A 10,716-nucleotide genomic window follows, 5' to 3' on the forward strand; every position below is an offset into this window, starting at 1 on the left:
GATGATAACGCACAAGAAGCTCTTCCAATTTCATATCTTTTGTCTTTCATCCCCCTTTCTTGATTGACTTCCATCATCCTTCTCGAGTCCATGTAGCCTGCTATCACATGACTGTGTATAATGACACACCAAAAACATTTGCATTTCATGTAGTTTCACCTGCATTACCATGTATAAGCATTTCATATATACATATAGATATCACAATTACATCACATCCTGCACACAACACATGTTAGAACATTTTATATTCTCATCATGTAAATAGTTATTTGCATTGTCATATTCATCTGCATTACATACATTCACATTTACATTTGCATACACATAGAAAACATAAAAAAAAAAAAAAAATATATTGCATTGCATCATATACATATTTGCATCCATAACATAAAACAAACATCACATAAGAACATCTCATCATATAGGTACACATGCATATAACTGCCACAAAGATGAATCATCTCATATATATAATCATAAAGTGTCATGATACAATGATGTCAAAATCATATGGCTACAAAGCACCCGCAGGTGTCTACATCATCATACAAAAATGGTACAATACTGATACATAGGGAGCCCTCTACGGCTATGATGAACTCCCTCCCTCGGAGCCGCTTGGCCTTGGTGGAATCTGAGCCCCTGAGTGACCCACCCTAGGATCATCCCTCCTATCTCCTCTATCTAGTGGTGGTGGAGGACCCATAACCCCACCACTTGATGCCTGTCTCCTCCGGCTCCCTCCTGTAGCTGTCGCTATATGTGATGGTCTATGGAAGCTCCTCGCCCGCTGATCTGCTGGCACTGCACCATAGTAGAGGTCTCTCCAGTAGGCAATCTCCTCCCCTGCCCGCAAGACATAAGCATATCCTACCCCTGTATCCTCCATTGCCTGTCTCCCGGCCCTCAGTGCTATCTCAGCCTCTGTATAACGTTGGATAGCCTGATCCCACTCCCGCTCAGTATCTCGGAGCCTTGTCCTGAGCCGATCCCTCTCCCTCTCCAGCTCCTGGATCTCATCTGCCTGGCCCTGGCAAATCTCCCTCAGATCTAGCAGCTCATCCTCTGCTGGGTCAACCCCCTCTACCTCTGCCTATGGCTCCCCCTGTATGGGTACCTGCCCCTGTGCCTGTGCCTATACCTTTGCCTCTACCTATACCTGTACTGGTACTTGTCTCTGTCCCTGTCCCTGCACTTGTACCTGTCTGGAATCCTGTGCTGCTGGCACCTATAGCGGCAATCCACCGTGACCCCTCACCACCTGAGCCTATCTCTCCTCACCACCCTCCCTCCGAGGTGCAACCCTCCTCTCTCCAACTACTCCCCTCCTCCTCCGTCGGCCTCTGCCCCCATCCCCTCCACCATCATCATCATCTCCACCCCCATCTCCATCCAATGGCTCCCCTAGATCCGTCAACCGTGGGAAGGGATGCTCTGCCCAGTATGCTGTGTACTCAACATCCATGCCAGCGTCCTCGATCTCTAGCCACATGTCCTAGGGTAGGGGTATCATCTCTACCAGCTGTGTCACTACCTGATCATATGACAGTAAGGGCCCAAACTATGCCTAATCTCTAACTATCTGTGCATACCAGCCTAAGCCCTGGGGCATCCTCTGAATCCGACCAAAATATCGGCCAATCCTGTCTACCAGCTGCCTCTCCAGCACAAAAGGTATCCGCCTAATCAAATACCTACTCTGGAAGGTGTAGGGAAGATCAACTATGTCATCCTCCCACTGCTTACAACCCAGATAGGGTCTCCATATGACCACATCAATGTCATCTATCACTCGCCGCTAGTGCTCCAACCTGCCGATCTGTGGCTATGATGTGATCATACCATACAAATGAATGAAGTTGCATCCATGTCCCCTGCCTCTGAAGTGTATCGGCCTCATCACTGGCAGATGCTCATAAGCCCATACCTGCAGCAATGTCACTCCGCAGCCCAATCCCACTGATCCATGGTACACAAACTGATGAAGCTCATAATACAAATAGGCCAACATGCATGTTCCCCAAGCATATCTGGTGTGTTGCATCACTAGTATCTCTAGTGCTCCTCCCCAACCCACAACCAACCCCTGTGTCGCCCTATCTAGACACAAGAACCCACTGATAGCTCCTCCTACCACTGCCGACAATGCCAATCCTATGGCTGTCATGGTATCCCATGCCACATGTCCTGCCCTCATCTCCAGTCCTGGGTCCTGAAACACCCGTCTTAATGCCTCCCTGTCTCCATCTCAATCATATGGGATCAACTCCCCATCGATCGGTATCCTCAATATCCTGTATACATCCTCTAGGGTGACTGTCATCTCACCCATCGGCAAATGGAACGTGCACATCTCAGAGTGCCATCTCTCAGCTAATGCAGTCAGCAGTCCCATGTTCACCCGAAACTCAAGCACATATAGCACATGTCTCAATCCCATCTCCTCGATAGCAGCTCGCTCCTTGGCTATCAACTCAGGTCACAACCTCTGAGTAGACGGGAATCTCTCCCGTGACTCTAGCATCGACAAATACTCCTGCAGTCAAGCAAATCACTCATGTCAGTCCTAGTGACACTTACTGTTCATCACAAAGTGTTGCTTCTATCCTAGTGGTACTCCATGTTCATCACAAAGTACTACGTGTGTGACACTCCCTGTTCATCACAAAGTGTTACTCAGATTTGCACTCACTGTTCATCACAAAGTGCTGCTCATACTCTAGTACTCCCTATTCATCACAAAGTACTCTATCTTGGTACTCCCTGTTCATCACAAAGTGCCTTGATCTATCCTAGTCTTCCCTAGAGGACCTGCTTGAGTGTATCCTCTTAGCAGCTTATCCAATCGACAGCATATGTTCATCACAGAACTGCCGATTTGACCTAGAAGACCAAAACTTAACACAAACGTGCTTACCTGACATAAACGCACTTTTAGACTGCACAGACGCGCCTGAAAAACATAGACGTGCCTAATCGACACAGATGTGGCTATGCTCTGCACAGACGTGCCTGGGTTGCATAGACGTGCCTTCTTGGCACAGACGCGACTGACCATCACAAACGTGGTCGCATTTGACATAGACGCTGGTTCCAATGTAGATGCGCTTGGCACCAACGCAGACACACCTAGACATTTTTTGACAGTTTTTGGACCCTAGTCTAAGTGCATTTATGACCCTATCTAGCATGCATTAATGACAAAATTAAATGCGTCAAAGTACGAGGAGGTTTGGTGGTACTTATCGGCTCTCCTGCCTCTGCTGGCCTCTGGAATCGGCAAACGCGATCGAATCTATGAATGAAAGCCATCGCTGCTGATTGCTGCTGCTCTATCTTTGCTCTGCAATCTTCTCTCGTGGATGTGTAGATGACAATGAGGATGTGTTTTCCCCTGTGGTCTATCTTATAGCCTACCCTAGCCCTAGCCCTCGTTTCCCAAGTTAGTCTTCTTTATCTCGTGACTCTGTCACTTTATCCAGTCAGTCCATTCTAGCCTTTCTTTCTTATCGAGAGATTGTCTACGATCTTTCCAGACATTTTCATCCAATCTCTCGAGGGGGCATATCATTCCCATCTTGGGGCAACTCTGTATCAGTTCATCTTATCTTTTTTGAAACAACACGACAAGCTGCATTGTCTCAAAGAGGGGCAAAATGTAGACACCTAAAATTGTCATGTCTAATTAAATAAATATTTTATTTATTTAATTATCTAAGCTTAATTCTTCTATTAATTAAATAAATCTTTATTTATTTAATTAATTCATTTATCCTCTTCTAGCCTTATTTCTCATTTAAATAAATACATTTATTTATTTAAATTATCCTTTTCCTAAATTAAATAAATATTTTATTTATTTAATTATCCCATTTCTTCTATTAATTAAATAAATCTTTATTTATTTAATTAATTCATTAACCTTTTCTACCCATGACACATGTTATTCATCTCTTAATTCCTACACTACCTACCCCTTTCATTATTTTATTATTTCCCTTACCTACCCTCTAATCATAGCCGACCTCCTTTTATACCTCTCAATCTTATCCCTCCATTTCATATTGTGTCTTCTATATAAGGAGATGCTTCCTTCATTATCAAACCCTAATGAGCTTATGATGCATCCAAATGACCTAATTACTTGATCACTTGACTACACTATGATCCTACTTGCAACCACATTCCATTCTTTGTTGAGCTCTTGTGCACATAAAATCTGAGAGCAAATATATCAAGCAAGATCAATGGAGATAGGAAGAATGGAGATCAAAACCCTATTGGACATGTGATGATATAATCTTTGTGATTTCATTTGATTTGCATTGTCTTAGGTAATCTTCATATGTTATGGTGGATCTTTGTTGATTGTTAGGCTAGGGTTTTGTGGTTGAATTCATTTAGTCTTTCAATATTGTTATTATTGTTATCCATTATAGCATTATTATGGATCAAAACACATAGCATTATCCATTACCAATTTTGCAGGTGTTCCAAATCTAGTCACAATATTATCCATCAAGAAATCAATGACAATTTTACTAGTAGCTCTTCTTGTAGGGATGGTTTCTATCCATTTGGTGAAATAATCAGTGGCCACTATGATCCATCCATGGCCTCTCCCTGACTTCTCAACAATTTCTCCAATGAAATCAATGCCCCACTATACAAAAGGAGCTTTTACTGAGACTAGATTTAGGGGTAAGGCTCCTTCATACTTAAGCTTGGAGGAGAATCTTTGACATGGATCACATCTCCGAACATATGCGTGGGTATCTTTAAATAAAGTGGGCCAATAATACCCAGCCCGTATTATCTTACCAGCAGTAGTCTTAGCAGAATAGTGACCTCCACACACTCCATCATGCATTTCAATCAACACCTGTTTAGCTTGAAATTCATCCAAACACATTAGTAGCTCTCCATCTCTTTTTCTCCAGAAAAGATTACCCTGAATGAACACATATTTTTGAGACCTGAGTTTCAAAGTTCTTTTCTGATTGTATGTCATTTCTTCTGGGAATATGTCACCTCTCAACACTTGGATTATCTCTGTGTACCAAGGTTGCCTCTCAATACTAGTGACCAAAACATCTCTAACCTCAACATTGTGTATTTCTACATTCATGAGATTTGACTCAGTCATGAGCTTAGCCAAGCCTAAACCTCTCACCAATTTAGTGATCTTTATCTCTAAGTTGAACTCCTGAATTCTATTAATCCATCTGCATCTCTTCCTAGTAACCTCAGACTAAGACAAAATATCTTTAACTGCAGCATGTGGGACATAGGCAATAATGTTTGCATTAACTAAATATGGCCTAAAAGCCTTAACAGCCTTAACTAGGGCATAAGCTTGTTTCTCCATGGTTTCATATTTTAGTTCTGCTGCTTGCAAAGATTTACTGTAGAAGGCTATGGGATGTTCATATCCTTCATTGTCCTTTTGTAATAGTACTGCAGCCACCATGTGATATGAAGCAAAAGAAAATAGAGAAAAAGGCTTACTATAATCAGGGGATTTCAACACTGGTGCCTCTTGGATTTCCTTCTTAATCTCATCAAAAGCTTTTGAAGCTTCTTGATCCCAATGAAACTTTGTGTCCTTCTTAAGCAATTTGACAATAGGCTTCACTACCTCTGTGAAGTTTGCAATGAATCTCTTGACAAAATTTATTTTACCTAAAAAGGATTGGATACCTTTCACATTTTTAGGTTCAGACACCTTATTGATTGCTTCAATTCTCTCAGGGTCTATTCTTACCCCTTCCTTGGAAACTATGTGTCCCAATAACTTTCCTTCAGTGACCCCAAAATGACATTTCTTGGGATTCAGTGACATGCCAAACTCTAGGGCTTTATCAAACACCTTCTCTAGATGTCCACAATGATCATCAGCTTTCTTTGAGAAACAAGTTAGATCATCTTGGTAAACCACCATAATAATATTTATGAATTCTTTAAAAGCCACATCCATAGCTCTCTGAAATGTAGCTCCTGCATTTTTTAATCCAAATGGCATTCTCACATATACATAGGTTCCCCATGGAGTAGTGAAAGCTGTTTTAAACTGTTCAGACTCCTTTACCAACACTTGATTGTATCCTGAGAAACCATCCATCATGGATAAAAGATCACAACCTGTCAGTCTTTGTAGCATTGCTTCCATATTTGGAGATGAGTAATTATCCTTTAGGGAAGCAACATTCAGATTCCTAAAATCTACACACAATCTGATGTCTCCATTCTTCTTCCTTACTGGGACCAAATTGGAGACCCATGAAGAATGCCTTATTGGTTTGATAATCCCCCCTTCTCTCAATTTGGTCAACTCTTGTTGCATTTTAGTTTCTAATAAGGGGTTGATAGGTCTTTGTTTCTGTCTGAAAGGCTTAGCATCTGGAAGTAAGGGAACTTCATGCTAAAAAAGATCTTGTCTATATGCCTTTAGGTCTTCATAAGACCAAGCAAAGACATGCTTATACCTTTTCAATAAATTGATAAGGTTAGTCCTAACATGAGGGGGTAGTTTCTTTCCGATATATACCAGCTTAGGAAATGATTCTGTCCCCAGGTTTACCTCCTCTAACTCTTCTAACTTGGTGGTAGATTGCTGGTGTAAATGACTATCATTATAACTAAACATGCTCTCCAGCTCCACCAACCCTTTAGGTATCTCATTGGTCTCCAACTGGACAACATCATTTCCAAACACTGTCTCTCTATTATCTACCACTTCCACCAATGCATTGCAATCAATCTTTTATCCATCATAATCATCAACACATTGGATAAACCTAAGAATGTCTTCATCATTAGCAAAAACTTGCCAATTGTACACATTATCAGAGATAGCAGGCCTAGATTTTATTTCGACAGTGGAAATACCGGTTAGTGTTGCATCATCATTTTTCAAAGCAACATTAGCTAGGAAATCTGCCATAATATTTTTGGTTCGCTCTATCCAATTAATAGAAAATGCATCAAAATGCTCAATGACATCCCAAACAGCATGCTTATATTGCTTCAATCTATCATTCTTGGATGCATATTTAGATCTCACCTGAGAGACAACCAACTCTGAATCCCCCATTACCTTCAACAGTTGAATTCCATTCTTTTTTGCAACCTCAAGTCCTAGTAACAGGGCTTCATACTCTACAGTATTATTTGTGCACTGGAATGCCAATAAGAATGAGTATTTAAAAGCTATACCTGACGGAGACACAAAAAGAACTCCTGCTTCAGATCCTTCTTTGGAGCAAGCTCCATCAAAATACATCTGCCATAACCCATACTGTTGTGCTTGTAATTCGACTACGATTGGGTCAGTATTCTTCAATTGAGGTGAGATTGGTTGAAGTCTGAAGTTATCTAAATCTACATCAATCATACAATTAAGCATACTAGGGTCCACATTTTCAATTACTTTAGGATCTCATGGCTCTCTGTATAGTTTGACTTGGTTGCCACCAATAGGGATAGTAGCATAAGATAAGTCTAGTTGGACATTTCCCCCTACTGCTGCAGCCCACTGCCTGGACAGTAACATACCATAATGGGGTTTAGTATTAGTAACAATAACATCCATTTTGTAAGTGGCTTCAGGAAATGCTGCTATTTTTACTTCTACATCTCTCATTGTACCTATCACAGGCACTTCTCTGTTATCCATGGCATAACATTTCCCATACACAGTGGTTATTGATAACCCTAATTCTTTCATAACACCATAGGGCATTACATTAGCAGCAGCTCCTGAGTCTATCATGCAATTTTTAATCAACCGGTTATTGACTAACAAAGTAACATAAAAGGGGTCTACCTAAGAAGGCTCTTGAGTGATAGTGGTTCCAACATAGACTTCTGGGGTTTGGAACTCTTGATCCTTTCCAACTTTAGCCAAACCAGTGGGTAATACTATGTCACTATCAGATATACTAGAAAATAAAGACAAAGTTGCATCCTTATGTTCTTTAATCTTTAGCAATTCTATTAATGGAACAGTGACTTTCATTTGAGTTAAAGCTTGAGCCATATCAAATGTAGAATTATTACATTTTTCAGTATTAACCTTAACCTTTTCTATTTTGAATTGGCTTACCTTTTTCACTGTCTCTGCTCTTGGTACAGCACCAACATTTTTGTCATCTATGCCTTTAGGTAAATCTTTAACTGGTTCATCTTTTTCTAGACTGACCTTGGGAATAGTAGAAGCACTGCTTGATGCCCCCTTTTTTGTGACTTCTTTTACAAACATAGACCCTGGCTCACCCTGATCAGTATCTCTCTTGGTGCTTCTCAGATTATAGTTGTGTTTTGCTTTGGCAATTACAGCCTTAGTGATATTTCTAACTTCTTCCTCACTAGGCCTCCTAGGATGAACTTCTTCATCTTCAATTGTTACCACATTCAATGTAGGATGTCAACCTAAGGCTAACTGTCCTTGCACTAACCTTTCACTATCTAGCACATCACTATATTCACTTTGCATAGATTCCTCATCACTTTCTACAACAATTTCAAACATATTAATGTCAAGCTCTGCTTCTAGTCTCATAGATTCTTCCAAAGCTTGAGCCACTGCACACTAATGAGGAGAATGTGGTTCGTCACAAGCAATACACCAAGGAGTATTTTCTATATTGTTAACAGTTTTCCCCTTCAAAGGATCCGGTGTGTCTTGACTTTGGGCAATTTTGGGCTTCTCAATTTGGGGTTTACCATCCTTCCAATTTGTATTATACAGCATATCATGTAATCTAGGAGGTCTATCTTGCCAATTATAATGGGGCTTATCATTTTTGCTAACCTTGGCAATCAAATCTTTCATAGCAGTAACCAGTTTCTCCATTTTATCATCCTCTTTAGCAACTTTGTTAGGTTGCTGTTTGGTTTCATGCCATAATCTACCATCTGTCCTTCTTCCTAATTTTCCATATGCTTTTCTATTTCTTTCTAGATTTATAGCAATTCTAAAAGCATCCCTCAAGTTATGAGGATTTTTATCTCTCAAAATATAAGCCATTTTGGAATCAAATGCATTGTAGTATGTATTAAGACACATGTTATCATCTAGCCTCATCACTTGATACAACCTGTGCATAGCTTTCTAGAATCTGGCATTGAAATCAGTGACTATTTCATTTTTAGATTTTCTAATATTATTGAACTCATTCAGCATGAAACTTACATTAGTCTTGTCACCATACTGTTCTTGAAAACAATTTTTAAAATCATCCCATGAACCTATGCTATTTACTGGAAGACCTCTATACCAATTTCTTGCATCATCAACCAGAGATTGAACAAATAGCTTCAAATAACATCTTCATCTGCTATCTCATAATCATTTATTAAATCCTTAAAAGATTTCAGATGTTCCACAGCACTAATTGCATTGTTCCCAGCAAACTTATGGAGTCTGTCTCTTAGCTCAATAGGAACATGATTTGGATATCCTAGGATCCCATCAAAAAACAATTGTCTATATTGTTCTAGATTGATTGGCCTTCTTTGAAAAGGGGCAATAGCACTATTACTTCCCATGGTCATTTTAGCTTTTGGGATTGGAGATTGAGGTGCTTGGGTGTACTGTTTATTCAAGGGTATTTGACTTACTGAGGCAATATTAGCATGCACTGTAGATTGAGTATTGACCTGAGGAATGGAAATGTGTTGGGGATTAGACTTGCTAAGATCTTCTGATGGGAATGTAATAGGGGGAGCCTTTAAATAATTAATCTTTCTTTTAACTTCCTGATTCGCTGCTTCCAACTCAGCCTTTTCCAGTTTCATTTGGAGGTCTTCCTTTTCCTTCCTCATCCTTTCCATCTCTCTCTCATGTGCTAGAATCCTATGAGAAATCCCTTCTACAGTTTTAGATTCTACTTCATCCTCTACCCATTTCTGTTTTCCTTTGTCTAAATTAGCTTTAGGAAGCTGGGAGTCATTAAACACTTCCCTAATTGGCTGGGCTACTGACTTACAAGCTTGTCTAGTTTTAGGGATTAGGATTTCCCTAATCACAGGGCCTTCCTCATCACTTTTTTCTTTTTCCTTAGCAAGCATTTCAAGATCAGCTATCTGTCTAAGAAGCCTATCTCTTTCCATCAATTTGGCTTTAATTTCCTTCTCCTTATTTGCCTCCTTTTGGGCTCTTAAGGAAATTAAATGATGGACTCTTTTATTCAAATCCTCGATCTCTTGAGACATCTTCTCTTCATCAGGGAATTTTTCTTCAGAGTCAGATGCATTAATTTGATCTATGTCAATTAGACTAATGTTCCCATCTATTGTCCTAGGAACTGAGTGCCTAATTGCATTTGAACTGGTTCTATCTTTTGCAGAAACACTAGCATGAGATAGATCTTGATTTAAAATAGGTGCATCATCAATATTTCCAAATAATCCGGAATGAAAACCTAAAATATCATGCTCTGAATCTCTAGAAGATGAATTAGACTTTGCATAGACAGGTCGATCAGGTATCTTACCAGTATTATTGCTTTTCTGCACCCACACAGCATTTGATGGCTCATGCAACATAGATCTCTTCTGACCTCTTCATGACTGTTCTAGCAAACCTTCTTGCAAGGTTTCACGAGGATGTTTCTTCATAAATAATCTCGTGTTCTTATTTCCTTGCATCTCACTTGTCTTCTTTTTAGAAAAAATTGTATCTCACAAGGACTGGTTCAATAGTAATAG

The sequence above is a fragment of the Cryptomeria japonica genome, chromosome 1 (genome assembly GCF_030272615.1).
Source record: "Cryptomeria japonica chromosome 1, Sugi_1.0, whole genome shotgun sequence".
In the NCBI taxonomy this organism is placed as follows: Eukaryota; Viridiplantae; Streptophyta; class Pinopsida; order Cupressales; family Cupressaceae; genus Cryptomeria; species Cryptomeria japonica.